Source organism: Carcharodon carcharias (genome assembly GCF_017639515.1).
Source record: "Carcharodon carcharias isolate sCarCar2 chromosome 40 unlocalized genomic scaffold, sCarCar2.pri SUPER_40_unloc_4, whole genome shotgun sequence".
NCBI lineage: Eukaryota > Metazoa > Chordata > Chondrichthyes > Lamniformes > Lamnidae > Carcharodon > Carcharodon carcharias.
This window is the reverse complement of record NW_024470858.1, coordinates 507,798-535,615: the sequence shown is the minus strand read 5'-3', so window position 1 is coordinate 535,615 and position 27,818 is coordinate 507,798. Positions and strand designations below refer to the sequence as shown.

At 32.4% G+C, this 27,818-nt stretch overlaps 1 protein-coding gene across 1 annotated transcript in view; it reads right to left on the bottom strand.

Annotated features, from left to right (window-relative positions):
• The window catches only part of LOC121275037 (polyhomeotic-like protein 1), a gene marked incomplete at its 3' end in the record, with an annotated part of 273,630 nt that overhangs the window by 219,115 nt on the left and 26,697 nt on the right, over nt 1-27,818 (bottom strand). The gene's annotated exons all lie outside the window — the stretch shown is intronic.

The following is a 27,818-nucleotide window of genomic DNA, read 5'->3' as shown; positions in this document are numbered from 1 at the left end:
GGGGATTATTACTGTGATGATGAATATATTGTGAATATTACAGACTCTCTGTGGGGATTATTACTGTGATGATGAATATATTGAATATATTACAGATTCTCTGTGGGGATTAATACTGCGATGATGAATATATTGTTAATATTACAGGCTGTCTGCATAGGCATTATTACTGTGATGATGAATATATTGTGAATATTGCAGAAACTCTGTGGGGATTATTACTGTGATGATGAATTTACTGAGTAAATTACAGACGGTCTATGGGGATTATTATTGTAATGATCAATATATGGAGTATATTACAGACTCTGTGTGGGGTTTATTACTGTAATGATGAATATATTGAGTATATTACAGACTCTCTATGGGGATCATTACTGTAATGATGAATATATTGAGTATATTACAGACCTTCTGTGGGGATTATTACTGTAATGATGAATATATAGAATATATTAAAGACTCTCTGGGGGGATTATTAATGAAATGATGAATATATTGAGTATATTACAGAATCTCTGTGGGGATTATTACTGTTAGGAAGAATATATTGTGAATATTACAGACACTCTGTGGGGATTATTACTGTGATGATAAATATATTGTGAATATTACAGACTCTCTGTGGGGAATATTACTGTGATGATGAATATATTGTGAATATTACAGACTCTCTGTGGGGATTATTACTGTGATGATGAATATATTGTGAATATTACAGACACTCTGTGGGGATTATTAATGTAATGATGAATATATTATGAATATTACAGACCCTCTGCGGGGATTATTACTGTGATGATGAATATATTGTGTATATTACAGACTGTCTGTGGCGATTATTACAGCGATGATGAATATATTGTGAATATTACAGACTCCCTGTGGGGATTATTACTGTGATGATGAATATATAGTGTATATTACAGACTGTCTGTGGGGATTATTACAGCGATGATGAATATATTGTGAATATTACAGACTCTCTGTGGAGATTATTACAGTGATGATGAATATATTGTGAATATTACAGACTGTCTGCGGGGATTATTAATGCGATGATGAATATATTACTGTGATGATGAATATATTGAGGATATTACAGACTCTCTGTGGGGATTATTACCGTGAGGGTGAATACATTGTGTGATATTACAGACTCTCTGTGGGGATTATTACAGCGGTGATGAATATATAGTGAATATTATGGACCCTTTGTGGGGATTATTATTCCAACAATGAATATATTGTGAATATTACAGACTGTCTGTGGGGATTATTACTGTGATGATGAATATATTGTGATGATGAATATATTGAGTATATTACAGACTCTCTGTGGGGATTATTACTGTGATGATGAATATATTATGAATATTACAGACTCTCTGTGGGGATTAATACTGTGATGATGAATATATTGTTAATAATACAGGCTGTCTTTCGGCATTATTACTGTGATGATTAATATATTGTGAATATTACAGACCCTCTCTGGGGATTATTATTGTAATGATCAATATATTGAATATATTACAGACTCTCTGTCGGGATTATTACTGCAATGATGAATATATTGAATATATTACAGACCCTCTGGGGGGATTATTAGTGTAATGATGAATATATTGAATGTATTACAGACTCTCTGTGGGGATTATTACTGTAATGATGAATATATTGAGTATATTACAGACCCTCTGTGAGGATTATTACTGTGATGATGAATATATTCTGAAAATCACAGACACTCTGTGGGGATTATTACTGTTAGGATGAATATATTGTGAATAAAACAGGTACTCTGTGGTGATTATTACTGTGATGATAATTATATTGTAAATATTACAGACTCTCTGTGGGGAATATTACTGTGATGATGAATATATTGAATATATTACAGACTCTCTGTGGGGATTATTACTGTGATGATAAATATATTGTGTATATTACCCTCTGTGGGGATTATTACTGTAATGATGAATATATTGTGAATATTGCAGACTCTCTGTGGGGCTTATTATTGTAATGATGAATAGAGTGAGGATATTACAGGCTCTCTGTGGGGATTATTATAGTGAGGAATAATAATTTGTGAATAATACAGACTGTCTGTGGGGATTATTACTGTGATGATGAATATATTGTGGTGATGAATATATTGAGTATATTACAGACTCTCCGTGGGGATTATTACATTGATGATGAATATATTGTGAATATTACAGACACTCTGTGGGGATTATTACTGTAATGATGAACATATTTTGCATATTACAGACTGTGGGGATTATTACAGCGATAATGAATATATTGTTAATATTACGGATCTTTGCGGGGATTTTTACAGTGATGATGAATATATTGTGAATATTACAGACTGTCTCTGGGGGTTATTAATGCGATGATGAATATATTACTGTGATGATGAATATATTGAGGATATTACAGTCTCTCTGTGGGGATTATTACCGTGAGGGTGAATAAATTGTGAATATTACAGACTCTCTGTGGGGATTATTATCGTAATGATGAATATATTGTGTATATTACAGACTCTGTGGGGATTATTACTGTGATGATGAATATATTGAGTATATTACAGACTCTCTGTGGGGATTATTACTGTGAAGATGAATGTATTGAGTTTATTACAGACTCTCTGTGGGGATTATTACTGTGATGATGAATATATTGTGAATATTACAGACTCTCTGCAGGGATTATTACTGTGATGATGAATATATTGTGAATATTGCAGAATCTCTGGGGGATTATTACTGTGATGATGAATATACTGAGTAAATTACAGACGGTCTATGGGGATTATTATTGTAATGATCAATATATTGAGTATATTACAGACTCTGTGTGGGGTTTATTACTGTAATGATGAATATATTGAGTATATTACAGACTCTCTGTGGGGATCAGTACTGTAATGATGAATATATTGAGTATATTACAGAGTCTCTGTGGGGATTATTACTGTAATGATGAATATATTGAGTATATTACAGACCTTCTGTGGGGATTATTACTGTAATGATGAATATATAGAATATATTACAGACTCTCTGGGGGGATTATTACTGTGATGATGAATATATTGTCAATATTACAGACACTCTGTGGGGATTATTACTGTGAGGAAGAATATATTGTGAATATTACAGACACTCTGTGGGGATTATTACTGTGAGGAAGAATATATTGAGTATATTACAGAGTCGCTGTGGGGATTATTACTGTGGTGATGAATATATTGTGAATATTACAGACCCTCTGTGGGGATTATTCCCGTAATGATGAATATATTGAGTATATTACAGAGCCTCTGTGGGGATTATTACAGTGATGATGAATATAATGTGAATATTACAGACCCTCTGTGGGGATTATTAAGGTAATGATGAATATATTATGTATATTACAGACCCTCTGAGGGTATTATTACTGTGATGATGAATATATTGTGTATATTACAGACCCTCTGGGGGATTATTACTGTGATGATAAATATATTGTGTATGTTACAGACCCCCTGTGGGGATTATTACTGTGATGATGATTATGTTGTGAATATTACAGACTATCTGTGGGGCTTACTATTGTAATGATGAATATATTGTGAATATTATGGACCCACTGTGGGCATTATTACTGCGATGTTGAATATATTGTGAATATTACAGACCGTCTGTGGGGATTATTACTGTGATGATGAATATATTGTCATGATGAATATATTAAGTATATAACAGACTCTCTGTGGGGATTATTACTGTGATGATGAATATATTGTGAATATTACAGACTCTCTGTGGGGATTATTACTGTGATGATGAATATATTGAGTATATTACAGACTCTCTGTGAGGATTAATACTGTGATGATGAATATATTGTGAATATTATGGACCCACTGTGGGCATTATTACTGCGATGTTGAATATATTGTGAATATTACAGACCGTCTGTGGGGATTATTACTGTGATGATGAATATATTGTCATGATGAATATATTAAGTATATAACAGACTCTCTGTGGGGATTATTGCTGTGATGATGAATATATTGTGAATATTACAGACTCTCTGTGGGGATTATTACTGTGATGATGAATATATTGAGTATATTACAGACTCTCTGTGGGGATTAATACTGTGATGATGAAAATATTGTTAATATTACAGGCTGTCTGTGGGAATTATTACTGTGATGATGAATATACTGAGTATATTACTGACTCTCTGTGGGAATTATTACTATGATGCTGAATATATTGAGTATATTACAGACTCTCTGTCGGGATTATTACTGTAATGATGAATATATTGAGTATATAACAGACTCTCTGTGGGGATTATTACTGTAACGATGAATATATTTTGTATATTACAGACCCTCTGTGGGGATTATTACTGTGATGATGAATATATTGAGCATATTAAACACTCTCTGTGGAAATTATTACTGCGATGAAGAATATATTGTGAATAGTACAAGCTCTGTATTGGGATTATTACTGAGACGATGAATTTTTTGAGTATATTACAGATTCGGTGTGGGGATTATTAATGTAATGATGAATATATTGAATATATTACAGAATTTCTGCGGGGATTATTCATATCATGAATATATTGTGAATATTACAGACTCGCTGTGGGGATTATTACTGTTCTGATGAATATATTATGAATATTACAGACTCTCTGTGGGAATTATAACTGTAATGATCACTATATTGAGTATATTACAGACTGTGTGTGGGGATTATTACTGTAATGATGAATATATTGAGTATAGTACAGACTCTCTGTGGGGATTATTACCGTAATGATGAATATATTGAGTATATTACAGACCCTCTGTGGGGATTATTACTGTACTGATGAATATATTGTGTATATTACAGGCTCTGTGCGGGGATTATTACTGTAATGATGAATATATTGTGTATATTACAGACTATCGGTGGGGATTATTAATGTGATGATGAATATATTGTGAATAAAACAGACTCTCTGTGGGGATTATTACTGTGATGATGAATATATTGAGTATATTACTGACTCTCTATGGGGATTATTACTGTGATGATGATTATATTGTGAACATTACAGACCCTGTGTGGGGAGTATTACTGTAATGATGAATATATTGTGTACATTACAGGCCCTTTGCGGGGATTATTACTGTGATGATGAACATATTGTGTATATTACAGACCCTCTGTGGGGATTATTACTGTAATGATGAATATATTGTGTATATTACAGATTCTCTGTGCAGATTATTACTGTGATGATGAATATATTGAGTATATTACAGACCCACTGTGGGGATTATTACTGTAATGATGAATATATTGTGAATATCACAGACTCTCTGTGGGGATTATTACTGTGATGATGAATATATTGAGTATATTACTGACTCTCTATGGTGATTATTACTGTGATGATGATTATATTGTGAACATTACAGACCCTGTGTGGGGAGTATTACTGTAATGATGAATATATTGTGTACATTACAGGCCCTTTGCGGGGATTATTACTGTGATGATGAACATATTGTGTATATTACAGACCCTCTGTGGGGATTATTACTGTAACGATGAATATATTGTGTATATTACAGACTCTCTGTCGGGATTATTACTGTGATGATGAGTATATTGAGTATATTACTGACTCTCTATGGGGATTATTACTGTGATGATGAATATATTGTGAACATTACAGACCCTCTGTGGGGATATTTACTGTAATGATGAATATATTGTGTACATTACAGGCCCTCTGCGGGGATTATTACTGTGATGATGAACATATTGTGTACATTACAGACCCTCTGTTGGGATTATTACTGTAATGATGAATATATTGAGTATATTACAGACCCTCTGTGGGGATTATTACTGTGATGATGAATATGTTGTAAATATTACAGACACTCTGTGGGGATTATTACTGTAATGATGAATATAATGTGAATATTACAGACTCTCTGTGGGGATTATTACTGTGATGATAAATACATTGTGAATATTTCAGACTCTCTGTGGGGATTATTACTGTGATGATGAATATATTGGGTATATTACAGACTAGCTGTGGGGATTATTACTGTGGTGATGAATATATTGTGAATATTACAGACACTCTGTGGGGATTATTCCTGTAATGTTGAATATATTGTGCATAGTACAGACCCTCTGCGGGGATTATTACTGTGATGATGAAAATATTGTATATATTACAGACCCTCTGTGGGCATTATTACTGTAATGATGAATATATTGAGTATATTAAAAACCCTCTGGGGAGATTATTTTTGTGATGATGAATATATTGTGAATATTAAAGACCCTCTATGGGGATTATTACTGTAATGATGAATATATTGTGTATATTACAGACTCTCTGGGGGGATTCTTACTGTGATGATGAATATATTGCGTATATTACAGACCCACTGTGGGGATTATTACTGGGATGATGAATATATTGAGTATATTACATAACCTCTGTGTGGATTATTACTGTGAAGATGAATAAATTGAGTATATTAAAGACTCTCTGTGGGGATTATTACTCTGATGATAAATATATTGTGTATATTACGCTCTGTGGGGATTATTACTGTAATGATGAATATATTGTGAATATTACAGGCTCTCTGTGGGGATTATTAACGTGAGGATGAATAATTTGTGAATAATACAGACTGTCTGTGGGGATTATAACTGTGATGATGAATATATTGTGAATATTACAGACTGTCTGTGGGAATTATTACTGTGATGATGAATATATTGTGATGATGAATATATTGAGTATATTACAGACTCTCTGTGGGGATTAGTACTGTGATGATGAATATACTGTTACTATTACAGAAACTCTGTGGGGATTATTACTGTAATGATGAACATATTGTGTATATTACAGACTGTCTGTGGGGATTACAGCGATGATGAATATATTGTGAACATTACAGACTGTCTGTGGGGATTTTTAATGCGATGATGAATATATCACTGTGATGATGAACATATTGAGGATATTACAGTCTCTCTGTGGGGATTATTACCGTGAGGGTGAATATATTGTGAATATTACAGACTCTCTGTGGGGATTATTACTGTGATGATGAATATATTGTGAATATTACAGACCCTCTGTGGGGATTATTACTGTGATGATGAATATATTGAATATATTACAGAATCTCTGTGGGGATTAATAACGTGATGATGAATATATTGTTAATATTACAGGCTGTCTGTCGGCATTATTACTGTGATGATGAATATATTGTGAATATTACAGACACTCTGTGGGGATTATTACTGTGATGATGAATATATTGTGAATATTGCAGAATCTCTGTGGGGATTATTACTGTGATGATGAATATACTGAGTAAATTACAAACCCTCTCTGGGGATTATTATTGTAATGATGAATATATTGTGAATATTACAGACTCTCTGTGGGGAATATTACTGTGATGATGAATATATTGAGTATATTACAGACTCGCTGTAGGGATTATGACTGTGGTGATGAATATATTGTGAATATTACAGACCCTCTGTGGGGATTATTCCTGTAATGATGAATATATTGAGTACATTACAGAGCCTCTGTGGGGATTATTACTGTGATGATGAATATATTATGAATATTACACACCCTCTGTGGGGATTATTACTGTGACGATAAATATATTGTGAATATAACAGACTCTCTGTGGGGCTTATTATTGTAATGATGAATATATTGTGAATATTATGGACCCACTGAGGGGATTATTACTGCGATGATGAATATATTGTGAATATTACAGACTGTATGTGGGGATTATTACTGTGATGATGAATATATTGTCATGATGAATATATTGAGTATAATACAGACTGTCTGTGGGGATTATTACTGTGATGATGAATATATTGTGAATAATACAGACTCTCTGCGGGGATTATTACTGTGATGATGAATATATTGAGTATATTACAGACTCTCTGTGGGGATTAATACTGTGATGATGAATATATTGTTAATACTACAGGCAGTCTGTGGGCATTATTACTGTGATGATGAATATATTGTGAATATTACAGACTCTCTGTGGGAATTATTACTGTGATGATGAATATAATGTGAATATTACAGAATCTCTGTGGGTATTATTATTGTAATGATGAATATACTGTGAATATTGCAGACTCGCTGTGGGGATTATTACTGTGGTGATGAATATATTGTGAATATTGCAGAATCTCTGTGGAGATTATTACTGTGATGGTGAATATACTGAGTAAATTACAGACCCTCTCTGGGGATTATTATTGTAATGCTGAATATAATGAGAATATTACAGACTCTGTGTGGGGATTATTACTGTAATGATGAGTATAGTGAGTATATTACAGACTCTGTTGGGATTATTACTGTAATGATGAAAATATTGAGTATATTACAGACTCTCTGTTGGGATTATTACTGTAATGATGAATATATTGAGTATATTACAGACCCTCTGTGGGGATTATTACTGTAAAGATGAATATATTGAATATATTACAGACCCTCTGGGGGGATTATTACTGTAATCATGAATATATTGAATATATTACAGACTCTCTGTGGGGATTATTACTGTAATGATGAATATATTGAGTATATTACAGACACTCTGTGAAGATTATTACTGTGATGATGAATATATTGTGAATATTACAGACTGTATGTGGGGATTATTACTGTGATGATGAATATATTGTCATGATGAATATATTGAGTATAATACAGACTGTCTGTGGGGATTATTACTGTGATGATGAATATATTGTGAATAATACAGACTCTCTGCGGGGATTATTACTGTGATGATGAATATATTGAGTATATTACAGACTCTCTGTGGGGATTAATACTGTGATGATGAATATATTGTTAATACTACAGGCAGTCTGTGGGCATTATTACTGTGATGATGAATATATTGTGAATATTACAGACTCTCTGTGGGAATTATTACTGTGATGATGAATATAATGTGAATATTACAGAATCTCTGTGGGTATTATTATTGTAATGATGAATATACTGTGAATATTGCAGACTCGCTGTGGGGATTATTACTGTGGTGATGAATATATTGTGAATATTGCAGAATCTCTGTGGAGATTATTACTGTGATGGTGAATATACTGAGTAAATTACAGACCCTCTCTGGGGATTATTATTGTAATGCTGAATATAATGAGAATATTACAGACTCTGTGTGGGGATTATTACTGTAATGATGAGTATAGTGAGTATATTACAGACTCTGTTGGGATTATTACTGTAATGATGAAAATATTGAGTATATTACAGACTCTCTGTTGGGATTATTACTGTAATGATGAATATATTGAGTATATTACAGACCCTCTGTGGGGATTATTACTGTAAAGATGAATATATTGAATATATTACAGACCCTCTGGGGGGATTATTACTGTAATCATGAATATATTGAATATATTACAGACTCTCTGTGGGGATTATTACTGTAATGATGAATATATTGAGTATATTACAGACACTCTGTGAAGATTATTACTGTGATGATGAATATATTGTGAATATTACAGACACTCTGTGGGGAATATTACTGTGATGATGAATATATTGAATATATTATAGACTCTCTGTGGGGATTATTACTGTGGTGATGAATATATTGTGAATATCACAGACCCTCTGTGATGAGTATTCCTGGATTGATGAATATATTGTCTATTTTACATACCCTCTGCGGGGAATATTACTGTGATGATGAATATATTATGAATATTACAGACCCTCTGTGGGGATTATTACTGTAATGATGAATATATTGTGTATATTACAGACCCACTGCGGGGATTATTACTGTGAAGATGAATACATTGTGTATATTACAGACGCTCTGTGGGGATTATTACCGTGATGATAAATATATTGAGTATATTACAAAACCTCTCCGGGGATTATTACTGTGATGATGAATATATTGAGTACATTACAGACTCTGTGGGGATTATTACTGTGATGATAAAAATATTGTGTATATTACAGACCTTCTGTGGGGATTATAACTGTGATGATGAATATATTGTGAATATTACAGACTCTCTGTGAGGCTTATTATTGTAATGATGAATATATTGTGAATATTAATGGACCCCTTGTGGGGATTATTACTGCGATCATGAATATATTGTGAACATTACAGACTGTCTGTGGGGATTATTACTGTGATGATGAATATATTGTCATGATGAATATAATGAGTATATTACAGACTCTATGTGGGGATAATTACTGTGATGATGAATATATTGTGAATATTACAGAGTCTCTGTGTGGATTATTACTGTGATGATGAATATATTGAGTATTTTAGAGACTTTCTGTGGGGATTAATACTGTCATGATGAATATATTGTTAATATTACAGGCTGTCTGTGGGCATTATTACTGTGATGATGAATATATTGTGAATATTACAGATTCTCTGTGGGGATTATTACTGTGATGATGAATATATTGAGTATATTACAGACTCTCTGTCAGGATTATTACTGTAATGATGAATATATTGAGTATATTACAGACCCTCTGTGGGGATTATTAATGTAATGAAGAATATATTGAATATATTACAGAATCTAAGTGGGGATTATTACTGTAATGATGAATATATTGTGTATATTACAGACTCTCTGTGGGGATTATTACTGTGATGATGAATATACTGAGTAAATTACAGACCCTCTCTGGGGATTATTATTGTAATGATGAATATATTGTGAATATTACAGACTCTCTGTGGGGATAATTACTGTGATGATGAATATATTGTGAATATTACAGACTCTCTGTGGGGATTATTACTGTGATGATGAATATATTGTGAATATTACAGACTCTCTGTGGGGATTATTACTGTGATGATGAATATATTGAATATATTACAGAATCTCTGTGGGGATTGATAACGTGATGATGAATATATTGTTAATATTACAGGCTGTCTGTCGGCATTATTACTGTGATGATGAATATATTGTGAATATTACAGACACTCTGTGGGGATTATTACTGTGATGATGAATATATTGTGAATATTGCAGAATCTCTGTGGGGATTATTACTGTGATGATGAATATACTGAGTAAATTACAAACCCTCTCTGGGGATTATTATTGTAATGATGAATATATTGTGAATATTACAGACTCTCTGTGGGGAATATTACTGTGATGATGAATATATTGAGTATATTACAGACTCGCTGTAGGGATTATGACTGTGGTGATGAATATATTGTGAATATTACAGACCCTCTGTGGGGATTATTCCTGTAATGATGAATATATTGAGTACATTACAGAGCCTCTGTGGGGATTATTACTGTGATGATGAATATATTGTGAATATTACACACCCTCTGTGGGGATTATTACTGTGACGATAAATATATTGTGAATATAACAGACTCTCTGTGGGGCTTATTATTGTAATGATGAATATATTGTGAATATTATGGACCCACTGAGGGGATTATTACTGCGATGATGAATATATTGTGAATATTACAGACTGTATGTGGGGATTATTACTGTGATGATGAATATATTGTCATGATGAATATATTGAGTATAATACAGACTGTCTGTGGGGATTATTACTGTGATGATGAATATATTGTGAATAATACAGACTCTCTGCGGGGATTATTACTGTGATGATGAATATATTGAGTATATTACAGACTCTCTGTGGGGATTAATACTGTGATGATGAATATATTGTTAATACTACAGGCAGTCTATGGGCATTATTACTGTGATGATGAATATATTGTGAATATTACAGACTCTCTGTGGGAATTATTACTGTGATGATGAATATAATGTGAATATTACAGAATCTCTGTGGGTATTATTATTGTAATGATGAATATATTGTGAATATTGCAGACTCGCTGTGGGGATTATTACTGTGGTGATGAATATATTGTGAATATTGCAGAATCTCTGTGGAGATTATTACTGTGATGGTGAATATACTGAGTAAATTACAGACCCTCTCTGGGGATTATTATTGTAATGCTGAATATAATGAGAATATTACAGACTCTGTGTGGGGATTATTACTGTAATGATGAGTATAGTGAGTATATTACAGACTCTGTTGGGATTATTACTGTAATGATGAAAATATTGAGTATATTACAGACTCTCTGTTGGGATTATTCCTGTAATGATGAATATATTGAGTATATTACAGACCCTCTGTGGGGATTATTACTGTAAAGATGAATATATTGAATATATTACAGACCCTCTGGGGGGATTATTACTGTAATGATGAATATATTGAATATATTACAGACTCTCTGTGGGGATTATTACTGTAATGATGAATATATTGAGTATATTACAGACACTCTGTGAAGATTATTACTGTGATGATGAATATATTGTGAATATTACAGACACTCTGTGGGGAATATTACTGTGATGATGAATATATTGAATATATTATAGACTCTCTGTGGGGATTATTACTGTGGTGATGAATATATTGTGAATATCACAGACCCTCTGTGATGAGTATTCCTGGATTGATGAATATATTGTCTATTTCACATACCCTCTGCGGGGAATATTACTGTGATGATGAATATATTATGAATATTACAGACCCTCTGTGGGGATTATTACTGTAATGATGAATATATTGTGTATATTACAGACCCACTGCGGGGATTATTACTGTGAAGATGAATACATTGTGTATATTACAGACGCTCTGTGGGGATTATTACCGTGATGATAAATATATTGAGTATATTACAAAACCTCTCCGGGGATTATTACTGTGATGATGAATATATTGAGTACATTACAGACTCTGTGGGGATTATTACTGTGATGATAAAAATATTGTGTATATTACAGACCTTCTGTGGGGATTATAACTGTGATGATGAATATATTGTGAATATTACAGACTCTCTGTGAGGCTTATTATTGTAATGATGAATATATTGTGAATATTAATGGACCCCTTGTGGGGATTATTACTGCGATCATGAATATATTGTGAACATTACAGACTTTCTGTGGGGATTATTACTGTGATGATGAATATATTGTCATGATGAATATATTGAGTATATTACAGACTCTATGTGGGGATAATTACTGTGATGATGAATATATTGTGAATATTACAGAGTCTCTGTGTGGATTATTACTGTGATGATGAATATATTGAGTATTTTAGAGACTTTCTGTGGGGATTAATACTGTCATGATGAATATATTGTTAATATTACAGGCTGTCTGTGGGCATTATTACTGTAATGATGAATATATTGTGAATATTACAGATTCTCTGTGGGGATTATTACTGTGATGATGAATATATTGAGTATATTACAGACTCTCTGTCAGGATTATTACTGTAATGATGAATATATTGAGTATATTACAGACCCTCTGTGGGGATTATTAATGTAATGAAGAATATATTGAATATATTACAGAATCTCAGTGGGGATTATTACTGTAATGATGAATATATTGTGTATATTACAGACTCTCTGTGGGGATTATTACTGTGATGATGAATATACTGAGTAAATTACAGACCCTCTCTGGGGATTATTATTGTAATGATGAATATATTGTGAATATTACAGACTCTCTGTGGGGATAATTACTGTGATGATGAATATATTGTGAATATTACAGACTCTTTGTGGGGATTATTATTGTGATGATGAATATATTGAGTATACTACTGACTCTCTGTGGGGATCCTTACTGTGATGATAAATATATTGTGAATATTATCAACTCTCTGTGGGGACTATTACTGTGATGATGAATGTATTGAGTATATTACAGACACTCTGTGGGGATTAGTACTGTAATGAATATATTGTGAATATTACAGGCTCTCTGAGGGGATTATTACTGAAATGATGAATAAATTGTGAATATTACAGACCCTCTGTGGGGATTATTATTGTAATGATGAATATATTGTGTATATTATAGACCCTCTACGGGGATTATTACTGTGATGATGAATATATTGTGTATATTACAGATCCTCAGTGGGGATTATTACTGTAATGATGAATATATTAAGTATATTACAGACCCTCTGTGGGGATTATTACTGTGATGATGAATATATTGTCAATATTACAGACCCTCTGTGGGGATTATTACTGTAATGATGAATATATTCTGAATATTACAGACCCTCTGTGGTGATTAGTAATGTAATGATGAATATATTATGTATATTACAGACCCTCTGCGGCTATCATTACTGCGATGATGACTATATTGAGTATATTACAGACCCTCGGTGGGGATTATTACTGTGATGATAAAAATATTGAGTATTTAACATAACCTCTGAGGGGATTATTACTGTGATGATGAATATACTGAGTATATTACAGACTCTGTGGGAATTATTACTGTGATGATGAATATATTGTGTATATTACAGACCCTCAGTGGGGATTATTACTGTAATGATGAATATATTGAGTATATTACAGACCCTCTGTGGGGATTATTACTGTGATGATGAATATATTGTCAATATTACAGACCCTCTGTGGGGATTATTACTGTAATGATGAATATATTCTGAATATTACAGACCCTCTGTGGTGATTAGTAATGTAATGATGAATATATTATGTATATTACAGACCCTCTGCGGCTATCATTACTGCGATGATGACTATATTGAGTATATTACAGACCCTCGGTGTGGATTATTACTGTGATGATAAAAATATTGAGTATATTACATAACCTCTGAGGGGATTATTACTGTGATGATGAATATATTGAGTATATTACAGACTCGGTGGGGATTATTACTGTGATGATAAATATATTGTGTATATTACAGACCATCTGTGGGGATTATTACTGTGATGATGAATACATTGTGAATATTACAGACTCTCTGTGGGGCTTATTATTGTACTGATGAATATATTGTGAATATTATGTACCCACTGTGCGATTATTACTGCGGTGATGAATATATTGTGAATATTACAGACTGTATGTGGGGATTATTACTGTGATGATGAATATATTGAGTATATTACAGACTCTCTGTGGGGATTATTACTGTAATGATGAATATATTGAGTATAGTACAGACTCTGTCAAAATTATTACTGTAATGATGAATATATTGAGTATATTACAGACCCTCTGTGGGGATTATTAATGTAATGAAGAATATATTGAATATATTACAGAATCTCAGTGGGGATTATTACTGTAATGATGAATATATTGTGTATATTACAGACTGTCTGTGGGGATTATTACTGTGATGATGAATATATTGTGAATATTACAGACTCTTAGTGGGGATTATTATTGTGATGATGAATATATTGAGTATACTACTGACTCTCTGTGGGGATTATTACTGTGATGATGAATATATTGTGAATGTTACAGACTCTCTGAGGGGATTATTACTGTGATGATAAATATATTGTGAATATTATAAACTCTCTGTGGGGATTATTACTGTGATGATGAATATATTGAGTATATTACTGAACCTCTGTGGGGATAATTATTGTGATGATGAATATATTGTGAATATTACCGACTCTCTGTGGGGATTATTACTGAGAAGATGAATATATTGAGTATATTACAGACTCTCTGTGGGGATTATTACTGCAATTATGAATATATTTTGTATATTCCAGAACCTCTGTTGGGATTATTACTGTAATGACGAATATATTTTGAATATTACAGACTGTCTGTGGGAATTATTACTGTGATGATGAATATATTGTGTATATTACAGACCCTCAGTGGGGATTATTACTGTAATGATGAATATATTGAGTATATTACAGACCCTCTGTGGGGATTATTACTGTGATGATGAATATATTGTCAATATTACAGACCCTCTGTGGGGATTATTACTGTAATGATGAATATATTCTGAATATTACAGACCCTCTGTGGTGATTAGTAATGTAATGATGAATATATTATGTATATTACAGACCCTCTGCGGCTATCATTACTGCGATGATGACTATATTGAGTATATTACAGACCCTCGGTGTGGATTATTACTGTGATGATAAAAATATTGAGTATATTACATAACCTCTGAGGGGATTATTACTGTGATGATGAATATATTGAGTATATTACAGACTCGGTGGGGATTATTACTGTGATGATAAATATATTGTGTATATTACAGACCATCTGTGGGGATTATTACTGTGATGATGAATACATTGTGAATATTACAGACTCTCTGTGGGGCTTATTATTGTACTGATGAATATATTGTGAATATTATGTACCCACTGTGCGATTATTACTGCGGTGATGAATATATTGTGAATATTACAGACTGTATGTGGGGATTATTACTGTGATGATGAATATATTGAGTATATTACAGACTCTCTGTGGGGATTATTACTGTAATGATGAATATATTGAGTATAGTACAGACTCTGTCAAAATTATTACTGTAATGATGAATATATTGAGTATATTACAGACCCTCTGTGGGGATTATTAATGTAATGAAGAATATATTGAATATATTACAGAATCTCAGTGGGGATTATTACTGTAATGATGAATATATTGTGTATATTACAGACTGTCTGTGGGGATTATTACTGTGATGATGAATATATTGTGAATATTACAGACTCTTAGTGGGGATTATTATTGTGATGATGAATATATTGAGTATACTACTGACTCTCTGTGGGGATTATTACTGTGATGATGAATATATTGTGAATGTTACAGACTCTCTGAGGGGATTATTACTGTGATGATAAATATATTGTGAATATTATAAACTCTCTGTGGGGATTATTACTGTGATGATGAATATATTGAGTATATTACTGAACCTCTGTGGGGATAATTATTGTGATGATGAATATATTGTGAATATTACCGACTCTCTGTGGGGATTATTACTGAGAAGATGAATATATTGAGTATATTACAGACTCTCTGTGGGGATTATTACTGCAATTATGAATATATTTTGTATATTCCAGAACCTCTGTGGGCATTATTAGTGTAATGATGAATATATTTTCAATATTACAGACTCTCTGTGGGGATTATTACTGTGATGATGGATATATTGAGTATATTACAGACTCTCTGTGGGGATTATTACTGTGATGATGAATATATTCAGCATATTAAAGACACTCTGTGGGAATTATTACTGTCATGAAGAATATATTGCGAATAGTACAGACTCTGTAAAGGGATTATTACTGAGAAGATGAATATATTGAGTATATTACAGATTCGCTGCGGAGATTATTACTGTAATGATGAATATTTTGTGTATATTACAGACTCTCTGTGGGGATTATTACTGTAATGATGAATATATTGAGTATATTACAGACTCTCTATGGGGATTATTACTGTAATGATGAACATATTTCAATATTACAGACTCCCTGTGGGGATTATTACTGTGATGATGGATATATTGTGAATAGTACAGACTCTGTATAGGGATTATTACTGAGAAGATGAATATATGGAGTATATTACATACGCTCTGTGGGAATTATTACTGTAATGATGAATATGTTGTGTATATTACAGTCCCGCTGTGGGCATTATTACTGTAATGATGAATATATTTTCAGTATTACAGACTCTCCGTGGGGATTTTTACTGTGATGATGAATATATTGAGTATATTAGAGACCCTCTGTGGGGATTATTACTGTAATGATGAATATATTGTGAATATTACAGACACTCAGTGGGGCTTATTACTGTAACGTTGGATATATTGAGTATATTACAGACTCTCTGAGGGAATTATGACTGTAATGAATGTATTTTGAATATTGCAGACTATGAGGGGATTATTACTGTAATGATGAATATATTGTGTATATTACAGACTGTCTGTGGGGATTATTACTGTGACGATGAATATATTGTGCTTATTACAGACTCTCTGTGGGGATTATTACTGTGATGATGAATATATTGTGATTATTACAGACCCTCTGTGGGGCTTATTACTGTAATGATGAATATATTGAGTATATTACAGACTCTCTGTGGGGATTATTACTGTATTGATGAATATATTGTGAATATTACAGACCCTCTGTGGGGATTATAACTGTGATGATGAATATATGGAGTATATTACAGACACTCTGTGGGGATTATTACTGTGATGATGAATATATTGAGTATATTGCAGACTCTATGTGGGGATTATTACTGTAATGATAAATATATTGAGTATATTACAGATCCAATGTGGGAATTATTACTGTAATGATGAATATATTGAGTATATTACAGACTCTCTGTGGGGATTATTACTCTAATGATGAATATATTGTTAATATTACAGACGATCTGTGGGGATTAATACTGTAATGATGAATATATAGTGAATATTACAACCTCTCTGTGGGGATTATTACTGTAATGATGAATATATTGTGAATATTACAGACCCTCTGTGGGGATTATTAATGTAATGAAGAATATATTGTGTATATTACAGACTCTCTGTGGGGATTATTACTGTAATGATGAATATATTGTGTGTATTACAGGCTCTGTGGGGATTATTACTGTGATGATGAATATATTGTGTATATTACAGACTCTGTGGGGATTATTACAGTGATGATGAATATATTGAGTATATTACACACTCTCTGTGGGGATTATTACTGTAATGATGAAAATATTGTGCATATTACAGAACCTCTGTGGGCATTGTTACTGTAATGATGAATATATTTTCAATATTACAGACTCTCTGTGGGGATTATTACTGTGATGATGAATATATTGAGTACATTAGTGACCCTCTGTGGGGATTATTAATGTGATGATGAATATATTGAGTATATTACAGACTCTCTGTGGGGATTATTACTGTGATGATGAATATATTGTGAACATTACAGACTCTCAGTGGGGATTATTACTGTGATGATGAATATATTGTGTATACTACAGACTCTCTGTGGGGACTTTTACTGTAACGATGAATATATTGAGTATATTACAGACCCTCTTTGGGGATTATTACTGTGATGATGAATATATTGAGTATATTACAGACTCTCTTTGGGGATTATTACTGTAATGATGAATATATTGAGTATATTACAGACTCTCTGTGGGGATTATTAATGTGATGATGAATATATTGAGTATATTACAGACTCTCTGTGCGGATTATTACTGTGATGATGAATATATTGAGTATATTACAGACGCTCTGTGGGGATTATTACTGTCATGATGAATATATTGTGAATATTACAGACCCTCTGTGGGGATTAATACTGTAATGGTGAATATATTGTGAATATTACAGACTCTCTGTGGGGATAATTACTGTGATGATGAATATATTGTGTATATTACAGACTCTCTGTGGGGATTATTACTGTGATGATGAATATATTGTGAATATTACAGACTCTCTGTGGGGACTATTACTGTAATGATGAATATATTGTGAATATAACAGACCCTCTGTGGGGATTAATACTGTAATGATGAATATATTGTGAATATTACAGCCTCTCTGTGGGATTATTACTGTGATGATGAATATATTGTGAATATTACCGACCCTCTGTGGGGATTAGTACTGTAATGATGAATATATTGTGAATATTACAGACACTCTGAGGGGATTAGTACTGTAATGATGAATATATTGTGAATATTACAGACTCTCTGTGGGGATTATTACTGTAATGATGAATATATTGTTAATATTACAGACCCTCTGTGGGGATTATTAATGTAATGATGAATATATTGTGTATATTACAGACGCACTGTGGGGATTATTACTGTAATGATGAATATATTGTGTATATTACAGACTGTGCGGATTATTACTGTAATGATGAATATATTGTGTATATTACAGACTCTGTGGGGATTATTACTGTGATGATCAATATATTGTGAATATTACAGACTCTCTGTGGGGATTATTACTGTAATGATGAATATATTCAGCATATTACAGACTCTCTGTGGGGATTATTACTGTGAGGATGAATATATTGTGTATATTACAGACTCTGTGGGGATTATTACTGTGATAATGAATATATTGAGTATATTACAGACTCTTTGTGGGGATTATTACTGTAATGATGAATATATTGTGTATATTAAAGAACCTCTTTGGGCATTACTCCTGTAATGATGAATATATTTTCAATATTACAGACTCTCTGTGGGGATTATTACTGTGATGATGAATATATTGCGTATATTAGAGACCCTCTGTGGGGATTATTAATGTGATGATGAATATATTGAGTATATTCCAGACTCTCTGTGGGGATTATTACCGTGATGATGAATATATTGTGTATATTACAGACTCTCTGTGGGTATTATTACTGTGATGAAGAATGTATTGAGTTTATTACAGACACACTGTGGGGATTATTACTGTGATGATGAATATATTGTGCATATTACACACTCTCTGTGGGGATCATTACTGTAACGATGAATATATTGAGTATATTACAGACCCTCTTTGGGGATTATTACTGTGATGATGAATATATTGAGTATATTACAGACTCGCTGTGGGGATTATTACTGTAATGATGAATATATTGTGTATATTACAGACCCTCTGCGGGGATTATTACTGTAATGATGAATATATTGAGGATAATACAGACTCTCTGTGGGGATTATTAATGTGATGACGAATATATTGAGCATATTACAGACTCTGTGCAGAGTATTACTGTGATGATGAATATATTGAGAATATTACAGATGCTCTGTGGGGATTATTACTGTGAGGATGAATATATTGTGAATATTACAGACTGTCTGTGGGGATAATTACTGTGATGATGAATATATTGTGTATATTACAGACTCTCTGTAGGGATTATTACTGTGATGATGAATATATTGTGAATATTACAGACTCTCTGTGGGGATTATTACTGTAATGATGAATATATTCAGCATATTACAGACTCTTGGTGGGGATTATTACTGTGATGACGAATATATTGAGTATATTAGAGACTCTCTATGGGGATCATTAATGTGATGACGAATATATTGATCATATTACAGACTCTCTGAGCGGATTATTACTGTGATGATGAATATATTGAGTATATTACAGATGCTCTGTGGGGATTATTACTGTGATGATGAATATATTGCGAATATTACAGACTCTCTGTGGGGATTAATACTGTAATGAGGAATATATTGTGAATATTACAGACTGTCTGGGGGATTATTACTGTGATGATGAATATATTGTGTATATTACAGACTCTCTGTGGGGATTATTACTGTGATTATGAATATATTGTGAATATTACAGACTCTCTGTGGGGATTATTAATGTAATGATGAATATATTGAAAATATTACAGACTCTCTGTGGGGATTATTACTGTAATGATGAATATATTGTGAATATTACAGACTCTCTGTGGGGATTATTACTGTAATGATGAATATATTGTGAATATTACAGACACTCTGAGGAGATTATGACTGTGATGATGAATATATTGAGTATATTACAGCCTCTCTGTGGGGAGTATTACTGTGATCATGAATATATTGAGTATATTACAGACTCTCTGTGGGAATTATTACTGTAATGATAAATATATTGAGAATATTACAGTCCCTCTGTGGGGATTATTACTGTAATGATGAACATATTGAGTATATTACAGACTCTCGGTGGGGATTATACCTGTAATGATGAATATATTGTGAATATTACAGACCCTCTGTGGGGATTAATACTGTAATGATGAATATATTGTGAATATTACAGCCTCTCTGTGGGGATTATTACTGTAATGATGAATATATTGTGAATAATACAGACCCTCTGTGGGGATTATTGCAGCAATGATGAATATATTGTGAATATTACAGACTCCCTGTGGGGATTATTACTGTAATGATGACTATCTTGTTAATATTACAGACTCTCTGTGGGGATTATTACAGTAATGATGAATATATTGTGAATATTATAGACCCTCTGTGCGGATTATTAATGTAATGATGAATATAATGTGTATATTACAGACTCTCTGTGGGGATTATTACTGTAATGATGAATAAATTGTGTACATTAAAGAACCTCTGTGGGCATTATTCCTGTAATAATGAATATATTTTCAATTTTACAGACGCTCTGTGGGGATTATTAATGTGATGATGAATATATTGAGTATATTACAGATTCTCTGTGGGGATTATTACTGTGATGATGAATACATTGTGTATATTACAGACTCTCTGTGGGGATTATTACTGTGATAAAGAATGTATTGAGTTTATTACAGACACACTGTGGGGATTATTACTGTGATGATGAACATATTGTGTATATTACAGACTCTCTGTGGGGATTATTACTGTAACGATGAATATATTAAGTATATTACAGACTCTCTGTGGGGATTATTAATGTGATGACGAATATATTGAGCATATTACAGACTCTCTGAGCGGATTATTACTGTGATGATGAATATATTGAGTATATTACAGATGCTCTGTGGGGATTATCACTGTGATGATGAATATATTGTGAATAATACAGACCCTCTGTGGGGATTAATACTGTAATGATGAATATATATTATGAATATTACAAACTGTCTGTGGGGATTATTACTGTGATGATGAATATATTGTGTATATTACAGACTCTCTGTGGGGATTATTACTGTGATGAATATATTGTGAATATTACAGGCTCTCTGTGGGGATTATTACTGTAATGATGAATATATTGAGCATATTACAGACTCTATGTGGGGATTATTACTGTAATGATGAATATATTATGAATATTACAGACCCTCTTTGCGGATTATTACTGTAATGATGAATATATTGTTAATATTACAGACTCTCTGTGGGGATTATTACTGTAATGATGAATATATTGTGAATATTATAGACCGTCTGTGGGGATTATTAATGTAACGATGAACATATTGTGTATATTACAGAAGCTCTGTGTGGATTATTACTATAATGATGAATATATTTTGTATATTACAGACTCTCTGTGGGGATTATTACTGTAATGATGAATATATTGTGTATATTACAGACTCTGTGGGGATTATTACTGTGATAATGAATATATTGAGCATATTACAGCCTCTCTGTGGGGATTATTACTGTAATGATGAATATATTGTGTATATTAAAGAACCTCTGTGGGCATTATTCCTGTAATGATGAATATATTTTCAATATTACGACCGCTCTGTGGGGATTATTACTGTGATGATGAATATATTGAGTATATTAGAGACCCTCTGTGGGGATTATTAATTTGATGATGAATATATTCAGTATATTACAGACTCTCTGTGGGGATTATTACTGTGATGATGAATATATTGTCTATATAGCAGACTCTCTGTGGGGATTATTACTGTGATGAAGAATGTATTGAGTTTATTACAGACACACGGTGGGGGTTATTACTGTGATGATGAATATATTTTCAATATTACAGACTCTCAGTGGGGATTATTACTGTGATGATGAATATATTGAGTGTATTACAGACTCTCTGTGGGGATTATTACTGTGATGATGAATATATTGTGTATATTACAGACTCGCTGTGGGGATTATTACTGTAGCGATGAATATATTGAGAATATTACAAACCCTCTGTGGGGATTATTACTGTAATGATGAATATTTTGAATATATTACAAACACTCTGCGGGGATTATTACTGTGATGATGAATATATTGTGTATATTACAGACACTCTGTGGGGATTATTACTGTGATGATGAATGTATTGAGTTTATTAAGACTCTCTGTGGGGATTATTACTGTAATGATGAATATATTGTGAATATTGCAGACCCTCTGTGGGGATTATTAATGTAATGATGAATATATTGAGTATATTACAGACCCTCTTTGGGGATTATTACTGTGATGATGAATATATTGAGTATATTACAGACCCTCTGCGGGGATTATTATTGTAATGATGAATATATTGAGTATATTACAGACTCTCTGTGGGGATTATTAATGTGATGGCGAATATATTGAGCATATTACAGACTCTCTGTGCAGATTATTACTGTGATGATGAATATATTGATTTTATTACAGATGCTTTGTGGGGATTATTACTGTGATGATGAATATATTGTGAATATTACAAACCCTCTGTGGGGTTTAATACTGTAATGATGAATATATTGTGAATATTACAAACTGTCTGTGGGGATTATTACTGTGATGATGAATATATTGTGTATATTACAGACTCTCTGCGACGATTATTACTGTGATGATGAATATATTGTGAATATTACAGACCCTCTGTGGGGATTAATACTGTAATGATGAATATATTGTGAATATTACAGCCTCTCTGTGGGGATTATTACTGTAATGATGAATATATTGTGAATATTACAGACCCTCTATGGGGATTATTACTATAATGATGAATATATTTTCTATATTACAGACTCCCTGTGGGGATTATTACTGTGATGATGAATATATTATGTATATTACAGACTCTGTGGGGATTATTACTGTGATGATGAATATATTGTGTACATTACAGACTCTGTGGGGATTATTACCATGATGATGAATATATTGAGTATATTACAGACTGTCTGTTGGGATTATTACTGTGATGATGAATATATTGTGTATATTACAGACTCTCTGTGGCGATTATTACTGTGATGATGAATATATTGTGAATATTACAGACTCTCTGTGGGGATTATTACTGTAATGATGAATACATTGAGTATATTACAGACTCTCTGTGGGGATTATTACTGTAATGATAACTTTATTGAGTATATTACAGTCCCTCTGTGGGGATTATTACTGTAATGATGAATATATTGCGTATATTACAGACTTTCTGTGGGGATTATTACTGTAATGATGAATATATTGTGAATATTACAGACCCTCTGTGGGGATTAATACTGTTATGATGAATATATTGTGAATATTACAGCCTCTCTGTGGGGATTATTACTGTAATGATGAATATATTGTGAATATTACAGACCCTCTATGGGGATTATTACTATAATGATGAATATATTTTGTATATTACAGACGCTCTGTGGGGATTATTACTGTGATGATGAATATATTATGTATATTACAGACTCTGTGGGGATTATTACTGTGATGATGAATATATTGTGTATATTACAGACTCTGTGGGGATTATTACTGTGATGATGAATATATTGAGTATATTACAGACTCTCTGTTGGGATTATTACTGTAATGATGAATATATTGTGTATATTACAGAACCTCTGTGGGCATTATTACTGTAATGATGAAGATATTTTCCATATTAGAGACTCTCTGTGGGGATTTTTAATGTGATGATGAATATATTGAGTAGATAAGAGAGCCTCTGTGGGGATTATTACTGTGATGATGAATATATTGAGTATATTACAGACTCTCTGTGGGGATTATTACTGTAATGATGAATATATTGTGTATATTACAGACTCTCTGTGGGGATTATTTCTGTAATGATGAATATATGGTGCATATTACAGAACCTCTGTGGGCATTATTATTGTAATGATGAATATATTTTCAATATTACAGACTCTCTGTGGGGATTATTACTGTGATGATGAATATATTGAGTATATTACAGACCCTCTGTGGGAATTATTACTGTGATGATGAATATATTGAGTATATTACAGACTCTCTGTGGAGATTATTACTATGATGATGAATATATTGTGAATATTACAGACCCTCTGTGGGGATTATTACTGTGATGATGAACTTATTGTGAATATTGCAGAGCGTCTGTTGGGATTATTACTGTAATGACGAATATATTTTGAATATTACAGACTGTCTGTGGGGATTATTACTGTGATGATGAATATATTGTGTATATTACAGACTCGCTGTGGGGATTATTACTGTAATGATGAATATATTATGAATATTACAGGCTGTCTGTGGGGATTATTACTGTGATGATGAATATATTGTGTATATTACAGACTCTCTGTGGGGATTATTACTGTGATTATGAAAATATTGTAAATATTACAGACTCTCTGTGGGGATTATTAGTGTAATGATAAATATATTGAGTATATTACAGACTCTCTGTGGGGATTATTACTGTAATGATGAATATATTGATCTATTACAGACTCCTGTGGGTATTATTAATGTAATGATGAATATATTGTGAATATTACAGACGCTCTGGGGGATTATTACTGTAATGATGAATATATTGTGAATATTACAGACTCTCTGTGGGGATTATTAGTGTAATGATGAAAATATTGTGAATAAAACAGACCCTCTGTGGGGATTATTACCGTAATGATGAATATATTGTGAATATTACAGACTGTCTGTGGGGATTATTACTGTGATGATGAATATATTGGGTATATTACAGACTCTCTGTGGGGATTATTACTGTGATGATGAATATATTGTGAATATTACAGCCTCTCTGTGGGGATTATTACTGTAATGGTGAATATGTTGTGAATATTACAGACTCTCTGTTGGGATTATTATTGTAATGATGAATATATTGTGTACATTACAGACTGTCTGTGGGTACTATTACTGTAATGATGAATATATTGAGTATATTACAGACTCTATGTGGGGATTATTACTGCAATGATGAATATATTGAGTGTATTACAGACTCTCTGTGGGGATTATTACTGTGATGATGAACATATTGAGTATATCACAGACGCTCTGTGGGGATTATTACTGTGATGATGATTATATTGTGATGATGAATATATTGAGTATATTACAGACTCTCTGTGGGGATTATTACTGTGATGATGAATATATTGTGAATATTACAGACGCTCTGTGGGGATTATTACTTTGATGATGAATATATTGAGTATATTACAGACCCTCTGTGGGGATTATTACTGTGATGATGAATATATTGTGATGATGAATATATTGAGTATATTACAGACTCTCTGTGGAGATTATTACTATGATAATGAATATATTGTGAATATTACAGACCCTCTGTGGGGATTATTACTGTGATGATGAATTTATTGTGAATATTGCAGACCTTCTGTTGGGATTATTACCGTAATGACGAATATATTTTGAATATTACAGACTGTCTGTGGGGATTATTACTGTGATGATGAATATATTGTGTATATTACAGACACGCTGTGGGAATTATTACTGTAATGATGAATATATTATGAATATTACAGGCTGTCTGTGGGGATTATTACTGTGATGATGAATATATTGTGTATATTACAGACTCTCTGTGGGGATTATTACTGTAATGGTGAATATATTGTGAATATTACAGACTCTCTGTTGGGATTATTATTGTAATGATGAATATATTGTGTATATTACAGACTGTCTATGGGTACTATTACTGTAATGATGAATATATTGAGTATATTACAAACTCTCTGTGGGGATTATTACTGCAATGATGAATATATTGAGTGTATTACAGACTCTCTGTGGGTATTATTACTGTAATGATGAATATATTGTGAATATTACAGACCCTCTGTGGGGATTATTACAGTGTTGATG